This window comes from Pistacia vera, unplaced genomic scaffold (genome assembly GCF_008641045.1).
Source record: "Pistacia vera cultivar Batoury unplaced genomic scaffold, PisVer_v2 Contig450, whole genome shotgun sequence".
Lineage (NCBI taxonomy): Eukaryota > Viridiplantae > Streptophyta > Magnoliopsida > Sapindales > Anacardiaceae > Pistacia > Pistacia vera.
This window is the reverse complement of record NW_022196280.1, coordinates 110,819-122,402: the sequence shown is the minus strand read 5'-3', so window position 1 is coordinate 122,402 and position 11,584 is coordinate 110,819.

The window sequence follows — 11,584 nt, the reverse complement described above, 5'->3', positions numbered from 1 at the left end:
ACAAAGATTTACATATAAACTGATGTGGCACAAACTGAATGGAAGAATGAATACAAAAAGTCAAAATCATCATATTCACTCTTCCATTTATTTTGTACCACATTAGTTTGTATACAAATCTTTATAAGATTTATTTGTACATGTAGTAATACTCTTTTATATAACAATTAGTTGTTACCGGTAATTTTTAAAATGGACATCTAAGTAACAAATAAAGGTATATCTAATCTATTTCATTGAATAATTGGTAATAAAGAGAAAATATTGCAGAAAATGCATTAACACACACATCGTTAATATATTTTCTCTTTAAAATCTCGTTATATAAGTATTTTAAAAGAATTTGTGTTAGATTAGATAAACATATGACAGACGTGAAATATTAGTCTTCCAACTCATAAAATATGATTAGTTAAACTAAGGCAATTTCAGTTATAAAAAAAGCTATTCTGACTCCTCACCTCTAATTTTTGTTTTTCTCCTTCCACTAAATCCTCAACTGAAGCATTCAGTTTCGGATACCCAACCAAAACCATAACACTCTTTGTTTCGATTCATCAAAATTAACTTCTAAACAACCTAATAACCTGCTCGATCAGTTGTCTTGTCGCCATTTTTGCAACCTGAAATATAACAAACAAATTATGAGACTCAAGAACCCATAGAGATTGTAAGTGTAAAAATATTATCAAAATTGCATCTATGTTTTAACTATGGGAAGGAGAATTCCCATAGTTTATGACCATGATTTCTCCTTATTATCATTGTCACTTCTAATGGCTTCCATGGCTGCAACATTCGCTATGATCTCATCGTTATGTGTTCGAAGAAAGAAATCTGTATCACCATCTATGTCCGCAGATAAACTTAAATCATCGGCTTCAGCATCACCGCAAAATTTGTATGATGTAACGTCAGCTATGACTTGCACAGAAACAAGTATGATACCGCCATCGCCATTGCCATCTCCACCGCAAGCTCAAGCCACCTCAAGTAGTGCATTAGAATGTGAAGGTAATTCGGCAAATAATGTCGAACAGGTTATTACAGATCAACTGCCATTACCGCCCGCGATGAAGAAATTGACAGAGGCGTATTCTTGTAGTAATATCCCAACAGAATCCTCCGTGCAAAAAACTGAAACAAGCGTGAGCATGAAAATGTCGAGAACTTTGTCGTCGTTGAAGAACCAAGATAAGAAAAAGAAAGGGAAATTTAAATCGGATCAAGATTCTGTTTGGACCAAGCCTATTTTATTAGGAGAAAGATGTAGACCGGACGAAGAAGATGCAATTATTTATGATAACGAGGGAAATAAAATCTCAACGTATAGCCATAAAAAGACTCGGAGTAATTACTCTTTGTCAAGAACAAATTCTTTCATTGATGAAAGACCAACTTCAGGCAAAGAAAAAGATAAGGGAAGGAATATTATTCAGAGTAATTTTCTCTCTTTGTCAAGAACAAATTCTCTCAATCATCAAAGTTCAATTTCAGACAAAGAAAAAGATAAGGGAAAGAATATTATTCAAAGTAATAATTTCTCTTTGTCAAGAACAAACACTTTTATTGATCAAAGTGCGGTTCCAGGAAAGACTCAGAATAAATTCTCCATGTCCAGAACAAACACTTTCATTGATCAGAGAGTGATTTCTGGTCTTCAAGAAAAAGAGAAGGGAATAATAAGAAAAGACGAACAGGTTTTAGGATAATTAACTCCATGGAGTTTTCATGAATATGCATGTGATTATTCATTTGGGGTCAGGTAGTTTCTTAATTTATAGTTAATGAATGAATGATTAATGCTGTTATATTGTGATGATCATAGAATGAAAGTTTGCTTATTGGGCTCTCTCACTCTCGGTTTCAACATCTTCTCAGCTTATTTCTTGTGATTTTAGCTTTTCCATATCATTGATATTGTTTACCCTTTGCTAATCTGAGAGATTAGTTACGATCTCATGAATCAATCAAACCCTCAACATCCACACATTTTTTCTGTTCCCACAATTCATCTTCTCTTGTCTGTTCTGCTGCGCCGCCCTTCGCCACTCGGCATTGGTCATTTTTCAATCCCACGTTAAACATTCGTGTTCATCTCGGTTTTTAATTGTCAATATGATAATTTTGAAAGTTTATTGCTGGAAGATTGTGGTGGAATTATGTTTGTTATGCAGATCAATTTTGTCTTCATTTGTTAGCTTCTCCTCTATAAATTGGTTTGTGTTCTCTGTCTTGTGTATGAGATTCATTCCTAATCATTTGAGAATTTTAAAGCCTCAATTTTTTGATTAAATAAACTCCTATATGGTCTTATTACTTTGAATAAAAGTCTCTGGTTAATTAAATCCTTTTTCTATGTTCAACTCATCTTCTAACCTCATTTTTTTTTTTTTTTTGTTCATTTAGTGAGAGTTCACAGTAGAAGGTAACAAGTAGCATCTCCAGATATTCATGGAAGTATTGAAACACTTTATAAAGACACTGCAGGGCGTATCTGTAATTCTGTAAACAGTCAGGGTGTATTTCATTTTTATAGGATATATTTGTTATCTTTGTGAATAGTAGAGGTGTATTGTAATTTTCCTAGGTACCCAAAACCAGAACAGAAACTTGTGTTTTAGGTTTCGGTTTCAGGCATTTAAGAACCAAAATCGATTCCGATTCCGGTTCCAAATCCCAAGAACCAGTCTATTCCGGTTCCATGGTATTTGGGCGGGTAGACAAAAAACATATCCAAACATGCTTTATATATCATCGATCCAACCTGACTATGTTTATTAATATTTTTGGAATAAGATAAACAATTTAACCGTTTCTAAGACCTCGGTAATATTATTTCAAACATATACGACCCCCCTTTAGAGTAATAATAATAAATGCCAAGGTTTCAAAGCTAGCTAAGATGGCAAAATGGGCTTATTTCATCTCTGTTCACACTTCAAAGGGAGCGAAAAGGTTACCTAATTCCCGAAAATTATATTTTGGGATAAAACTTTATGATATATATAACAAATAATAGTGGGATTTAACACAAGAAGTTTTAAAATCGATTTCTTTTGATATCAAAGTTGGAATACACTTGCTTCCCATCACACATTCTCTATTTTTGTCTTTTGTATGTATGATAATTCAATGTACTTCAATATGACAATTAATATCTTTTCTATTGCATTTATTTGGTTTGATACAAACTATTCATTTGGTTTGATTCTTTTTTTAGTCATCGTCATTCTTAGACTGTTGTTGATTTTCAAAGTTCAATGTACGTGAGTATGCAAAATTTAGTAATTGGTTTTTCAAATTAAGAAAATATTTTCACCACTTTCCTAATACAGCCAATAACTTTATATTTTCACCTTAGAAGGTTGGTATGTCTACTAATTTTTTAAAAAATAATACATTTTGAAGTATTTTTGCTGGTAAAGTTATTTTTAAAAGAATTTTGAAAAAATAAAATTTAATTACATGGAAAATATTTTAATGTATTATGTAAAACCTAATCAAGTTATGAACAAAAGTAATACATAGATGGAAATTAAAAAGAAAGATGGGCTGGTGAATATTAGGCAGGGACCTTACATAAGTGGACTCTCACTTCTAGAAATCATGCCAAGTGTCTCTGCCTCTCCAAAACATATCCTCAGTTACGCACTATTTAAACTCTGCATTTTTGTCTTTGATTTATTCAGAAAATAAAATTAAACAGATTAAAGCAATGGCATCATCAATGGAGAATGAAGAGGTAGCAGTGAAAGGGAACAACGATTCATTAAAAAGCCAAGAACAGAAAAAGGGATCAGCCATGACTATAAGAGGTGTCTATGCAGCCGTCTCTTGCATGACTTCTGCTGGTAATAAATCTTCGTTTTTATTGTTTTAATCACGGTTGTCAAATCACGTATCGTATCTTGTATCGAAAATTTAATTTTTCAAATTGTGTATCACGAATCGTATCATATTGTAGGATATGCATTTTTTTTAAAATAATAAAATAATAAATTTTTTTCTAAAAATTAATATAATCTCCAAGATTAATTAAAATTTTTGTAATACTATTGACTTTAAATTATGGTATTACATAATCAAAATTAATCACAAACTTAAGAATCTATATCATTTCCTCTCAATCATTTATATCACTTCCAAGATCAATGTCAATATCTATATCTCCATTAGTGTTATTATTATCATGCAAATTATGGTTTAATTGCTGACTGCTGAGGAGTGGGGATCGAGAGGCTGAGGTGCATGCAACTGCTCTTTCACCATGAGTGAATCTAGCTAGGGTAAAATTAGCGATGGGTAATTTTGGGTGAGTTTTAGTGAACCGGGTCGAGGTGACATGGACTCGACCTGATCTATTTCAACCTGACCCGAATTTTTTTTTTGAGTATCGAATCATATCGTAGGATTCGTATTACGTATCGTAAGATATTAACAACCATGGTTTTAATGTGCCAACTTATTTCATTAAACAATTGCTGAACGTAGGGAAATTTCGTAGAGAGTTTTAACTTTTAGATGAATGAAAAAAAGTAAGTAAATATATATGGTAAGTTTTTGTTGCCCTGGCTATGATTTTGTTGTTCAAAATTATAATTGGCCAGTGTTATTCGACTTTGAAATAGTGATAGGGTTAAGACTAAGACTTGTATCTATTTCAATTGCTAATTAAATCTACACTCAAATTACATTCAGTCGTATACAGGGGAAGTTTTCAGGAATTTTGAGGGTTGGAAACTTGACCTTTTTTTTTTTTTTTAAAGAAAAAATCTAGAATACTAAGTATTACCACTCTCTAATGAATTTATGCTAGAAGAAATTAGGAATTTGTGGAACATCTTGTGTCATGGAGAAAGATCCTTAACGAAATATGGCAGTTGTCCTAAGAATATGTAAGAAATTAACCGAAAAGAGTTAATGAGAAACAAAATGAAAAAGATTAGTTTAAAATTATCATACTTTCATCTATGTCTCCTTACTGTATAATTTAATGGCATTGATGGCTGGTAACAATTGCTATGTCTCAGCTTTACGTATAGGAAGAAAAGAACCTTCATCACCATCGCCATCTTCAAATAAAAAAAAATCATCATCGGCATCAGCATCAACATCAGCATTCCCTGCAGAGAATTCAGATTTGCTTAATGCACCTTTAGAATGTGACGGCAAAACGGCGAATGATGTCCAACAAGTTAAGGATAAACCGCAATTGCCATCTGCCATGGAGAAGCTAACGGAGAAAAATTCTTGTAAACCTGCCATAAAATTTGAAAGAAGTGTGAGCATCAAAGTGTCGAGAACTTTGTCATCAGTGAAGAATCAATATGAGAAAAAGAAAGGGAAACTTAAATCAGGTGAAGATAATTCTGTTTGGAGAAAGACTATTATATTAGGAGAAAAATGTAGACCGGATGATGATATAATGATTTATGATAACAAGGGAAATAGAATCTCAACGTATCATAAAAAGACTAATGATCAGAGTAACCACTCTTTGTCAAGAGCAAACTCTTTTATTGATCCAAGTTCAATTCCCAGCCAAGACGAAGATAAGGAGGAGAGTAAGATTTTCTCTTTGTGGAGAACAAAATCTTTTCTTGATATAAGTGCGATTCCTGGAAAGGCTCGTCATAACTTCTCGATTTCGAGAACCAACTCTTTCATTGATCAAAGAGAGATTTATGGTAAGATTCAAGACAAAGAGAAGTAAATTAAGAGAAATGAACAAGAGTTGTAATAACTCCATGAAGTTTCATGCACACATATAGCGTTTCATTTATTCATTTGGGTTTGGTAGTTTCTTAATTTGTGTTTAGTCAAGGAATGAATGAATCCTGTCATATTATGTTTTTATGATGATTTTTTAGAATGAAATTTTTTACTTTTCTGTAATTAAATGGATTAATTTCTATAATCTGTGTCATAACTTTTAATTATATATTAACCTCAATGCACTATCTATCGATCTCTTCTTAAAAGATCATTTGAAGTATATAAAATCAAGTGTTTTCGATACTTCAATAACACCATCAAAATGGATATACATGTTACCATGCATCTTAAGTAGGCCGTAAATGAGCCGAGCCGGCTCGGCTTGACTCGGTAAAAGCTCGTTTAGAGCTTGGCTCGATAAGGCTCGACTCGACTCGACTCGAACTCGGTTCGTTAACCGAGTCGAGTTCGAACACAGTGAAGCTCGGCTCGTGGGCTCGCGAGCCTGGTCCGGCTAGAGTAAGCACTGTACACTTACACAGGGTGCTTTGGTGATTTTTTAAACGATTAGGTATTAAACTGATATTTTTCAGTAAAAATTTTTAAAAAAAATGACAGACAGCCGCCCCCCCCCCCCCCCCCCCCCCCCCCCCCCCAAAAGTGCGAATTCTTAAACACGATACACCAAAATCCCAAATCATTTCAGCCGCAATCCCACTTGCCCTAAATCCCAAATCGCAAACAAAGCAATCCTAAATCCCACTGACAGCGACAAATCTGCGACGCAAATCCGATGAAGAAGACATGGTTCACAGTGAAGAGTTGACGGCGACTGGGAGGTGTGTTGATGTTGCCGACAAACCGTGGTGGAGATCGATAAAATTTTGGGGATTACGGCGACTAGGAGGTGTGGTTTAATGGTTTTAGGGATTAAAAAATCGGGGGGGTGTTTTGTCATTTTTTAAAATTTAGGGATCAGGCTCGCGAGCCGGCTCAAACTCGAACGAGCTCGAGCTCGAGTCTCAATTCTGAGCCTCGCCAGGCTCGAGCTCGAGCTTGAGCTTGATACTGTTGTAAACGAGCCGAGCTCGATAAGCCAAAAGCTCGGCTCGTTTACAGCCCTAAATTCTTAAGAAATACGAATATTGATATCAAAGATTTACAAAAAGAAAAAATTTACTGCAAATTAATTAATTTAAGAGAAGCGCGACGTGGAATTCACATTTCACTTGGACAAATTCAATCATACATGCATATTAAGTTTTAAGGTTCTAAGCAAGTAATTTATGGAATTCAAATTTGAAATACATATATTGGCATCTCCATATCAAACTAAAGAAACTCAAAAAGTCCCAAAACGAAGAGCTTGGGAAGCATCTTATAGTTTTATAGGTGTGACTCGAGGTGTTTTTATCAGAAGATCATATGATTGGATTGTGTTTCTTTGCTAAGCAGCTGTCTTCAACTTCAGTGCTTACTTTAATGGAATGGGCCACCGCCACTTCATTGTATTGTGTATTCAAAGACCAGTGCTTAACTTGAAGGCTTGAACAACATATTGATGTGAGTAGGATTTACAATTTTTATAGGTAAAGATCATGTAATATTGTTTTGTCTCACAAAGCAAAAAAAATAGAACACTTGCCATAGAATTGTACCTTAAGTAACTGGAAAAAATTCAGGGGAAGATTCACAACTATAATATAGCTTGTAGTATGATAAAATTCTCCAAGTACCATTATTCCTTCGAATTATACCAAAATTTTCCCTAATTTTCTATCCCGCAGACAACTTCTTATTGCACTACTGTAAAACATTCGGACCTCAGAGTAGTGTAACTAAAGAGGAACCTAGCAATTCAACAATTCCTTTTCTTTCTTTAGTGTATATAATCAAAAGCTACAAAAATATGCAAAACTAGTAAATCAATGACACCCAAATTTTACGTAGAAAACATCCCCAATGTGAGGAGTAAAAACCACAGGACCGTAATTCAATTAAAGTCTTTCACTATTACAAAAATTAATGAGAATATAAAATCTTTTCTAGTGCGAACTAGAGACATACAAACATCATAAGCTTCACAAATCCAACACCAACAGGAACAAAATATCACAAGTTATGGAGAGAATAATCCCAACGACACAAAAACTTCATTTTTGGGTTTACCCATAATTGATTGCCTTACAGTGCTTTGATTTCAATCTCCACCCTTCAAAATGTAGAGTTGTGACTCATGGCAACATATCCAAAAATTAGAACGATCAGACGACAAATGAGCTCTAGATCACAATTTGATGATGAACTGGTCACAGACTAAAAAAACTCATATTTCCTCTATGTTTCTCTTTGTTTTTGCCTCTCTCAAACATACGGTGGTGGTGGAACGAAGCTGGATGGTGCTTGGCATAGAAAGGACATTAGCTAGATCAAAATACTCCCACTCTCACTTTTTAGCTACTAAATAGAGCTGAAGAAGATGAAGAGAGGATGAAGTTATTTGGGTCTTAGGGTTGCAAACATATTTGGGCCTAAATTTGTTGGGCTTGATACCTCCATATGGGAGGGAATGAAGAAAAGCCTAACCTAACAAACTCCCCCTCCCAACTATATGGAGAAACTTAACAAACCGACAAGTGCACGACATACTTCAAGCTCCTCTAGGCAATGCCTTAGTAAGCATATATGAGCCATTATCATCGGTATAGATCTTCTCAACCTCAAGCAACTTATCATTAAGAATATCTCTTATCCAATGATACCTCACATCAATATGTTTTGATCTAGCATGGAAAGTAGAGTTCTTAGCAAGGTGGATAACACTTTAACTATCACAATACAACACATAAGGTCTTGCTCAAATATAAGTTCCTTCATGAATTGCTTCATCCATAACAACTATTTACAAGATTGCTGCAATGAACTCTGCCTCTAGTGGCAAACCCAAGATTTTTGCCGACGGAGGCCCTCCACGCTTCGCCATTGTTTGTCAAACAACTAGTGAAAACTTTTAAAAAACCACCAAGCCTTAAGCAAATGAAATAATACAATATCAAGAACCTGAAAGGAAAGAATGCAATAACACAATACTTTTTTACTTGAATAAATCTATGAGAAGCAAAACCTTGAGCAAATATATTGAAAATAACATCCAATTCACAAGGAAACACAAGAAAATTTTTACGTGGAAAAACCTCTTATGTGAAGAGAGCAAAAAACCATGGGAATCTAACAATCCACTTAAATCCAATATAATCAAAAGAGTTTACAGTAGCTACAAACCACCAAAAATTTCCACACAAATTTAGAACTCAATTACAACTTTGACACAAGTAAAATGCATAAAGGTTTACAAAGAGATGGATTAAAATCACCAGAGAAGCAATCAAACTTCAAGCTGTATAACTCAAAATCCAATCGTTAATATCAAAACTTAACCATCTAGATTAAAGATCCACATATCCTCTTCATACTGCCCAAAAAATCAAGTTAGAATGGTATACCTGAAGATTTGAATATATGAATATTGATTACTTAAAGGTGAAAGTAAGTTAGAATGGTATACTTGAAGATATGAATATATGAATATTGATTATTTAAAGATGAAAGCAAGTTAGAATGGTATACTTGAAGATCTTCAATTTAACATGATTTTTTTGCTTCAATATATTCTGAAAGTGTTCAATGATATCTTTATTTTCAATTGTAGAAAAAACTTCATTTTCAATGTAAATCACCAAGCAATTGTTCATCCACTTGTCTCTCATTTGATTGTGCAAACTATTTTTCACAAGATTCATTGCAAAGAACACCCTTTCAACTATTGCAATAGCCACGGGCAAAACCAATGCTAATTTAATAAGCAAGAAAACTTTGTCGCAACTTCCTTCTTAATCTCAACCATTTTTTTAGCAAGGTCAGCAATCCCTTTGATATGAGTGAAATTGGCATTGGTGCTAACATCCTCATAATAGTTTTCAAGTTGATCACCGAGTAACCAAATATCGTGTTGAGGAAAATCGGCAGGATAGAACTTTGCAAATTCAAGTAATCTATCTTTATTAAATGAAGCAAAAGAGTTACTTGGATCAAAAGATGCCACACATGGAAGCAACCATATATTTACTTCATCAAAACAATTATTGAGTTCTTCTTGAATATTATCTACAATTGTATACATCAATTACACCTTAAAATGATGTTTAATCGTAATTTGCGTAATCCCTTATTTTGTCCTCCCAAAGTTATCTTCTATGTTCTTCAGGATTGGTATGTCATTATCTTTACACATATCAGAAACTTCTTTTAACAATATGTTGAAGCAAGTGTCTTCATTTCTCATTTTATGCAATCAGCTCTTCGAAATTTGTATAGACTGTATGGCATTAAGAAGATCCTAAATTTTTTTTTTTTTTTTTTCTCATGCTTTTGAAAGTTCATTTGTGATTCTGATAGACCTCCCATTAGTAAATTCTATCAACTAAAAGGGCATAATGGTAGTAGGGTGTTGGGTGTGTGAGTGTGCGTTTAAGAATATTTGTGCTAGTGGGAGTTGGTTGGGAAATATTAACGTGATTGGGCATCAAGTTGTTTAGTGGAGGGAATATTTTAGTTAAGGAAGTAGTAAATAAAGTGAGGTCAGTTTTAGGGAAGGTTAGGCATATTTTTCAAAGGTCATTAAGGGAGGTCCTTAACTCCTCGAATTGTTGGGAATTATCTATTCTTAGTATTGCTTGGTTGCTAAAACCATTTCTTGTTAACAATTCTCTCATTCAATATAGTATTGTTTAATTCCAAAATTGAGTTTGTCCATTCTTTTGCATTTTTGGATTGTTTGTGGCTAGATTTGTTTTAATTTAATAGAGGTTCCCATCAAATTGGTATAAGAGCCTAGTTTGGGTGATCTTTAAATCGAAAATGGAAAATAGAGTCGAAGGATTGGAGAAAGAGATGGGAAATGTGGAGAAAGAAATAGGGAATCTAAAGGAAGAACAGGGAAGCATTAAGGGTTAACTCTTTGATCTTCGAGAGTGGATGAGGTTGAAAGAGAAGAGGGAAGCTAGCATGAGTCACGATAAAGGGAAAACATCCCACTCTGAAACTCAAACAACGACAACCATGGAGTAGTCGATCATACCAAGGAAGTAGAAAATTCGAAGGATGAAATGAGGAGTAAGAAACTCGAGTTACCTGTTTTCAACTGCGAGGATCCGTATAGGTGGACCTTCAGAGTTGATTGATATTTTATGGTCGATTAGTATAAGGAAGATGAGAAGGTAGAAACTGTTGCTGTGTGTATGGAGGGCTAAGCTTTGAACTTGTACCAATGAGTGGAATCAAGAGCACCGATCAATTCTTAAGAAGCATTTAAGGTTGTCGTGGTCAATAGATTCAAGCCATCTTTCAAAGGATCAACATACGAGGCTTTGGCTGCTTTGAAAAAAAACGAGATAGTAACAAAATATAGAAAAAAAAAATCAAGGCGCATGCTGCACCCTTGTGTGAGGTAGGAGAAGACCTCTTAATGGGTGTGTTTACTAATGGGCTCAAAGAAGATATCAGGGTTGAGATGCATTTGACATAGCCCACTTCCCTGTTTGCACTAATGGACCAACCCTATCGCATGGAAGAGAAAAATTGGGGTTTAGAAAAAAATAGGTCTAGATTCAATAGCGCCCAAAGTAATAAGTTGGATAACTACGCTGGGTCACCCCAAGCCTAGAAACTGTGCACCCAAATCAATGGAATAACTCTCCACGAAATCTAGAGTTAAGGCATAATTTTTCCCCAAAATCATTTTAATGACAGAAGAGAATGATCAGTGGAAACAACAACATCGAGTTTTAGAGGGAGATTTTTTTATGAA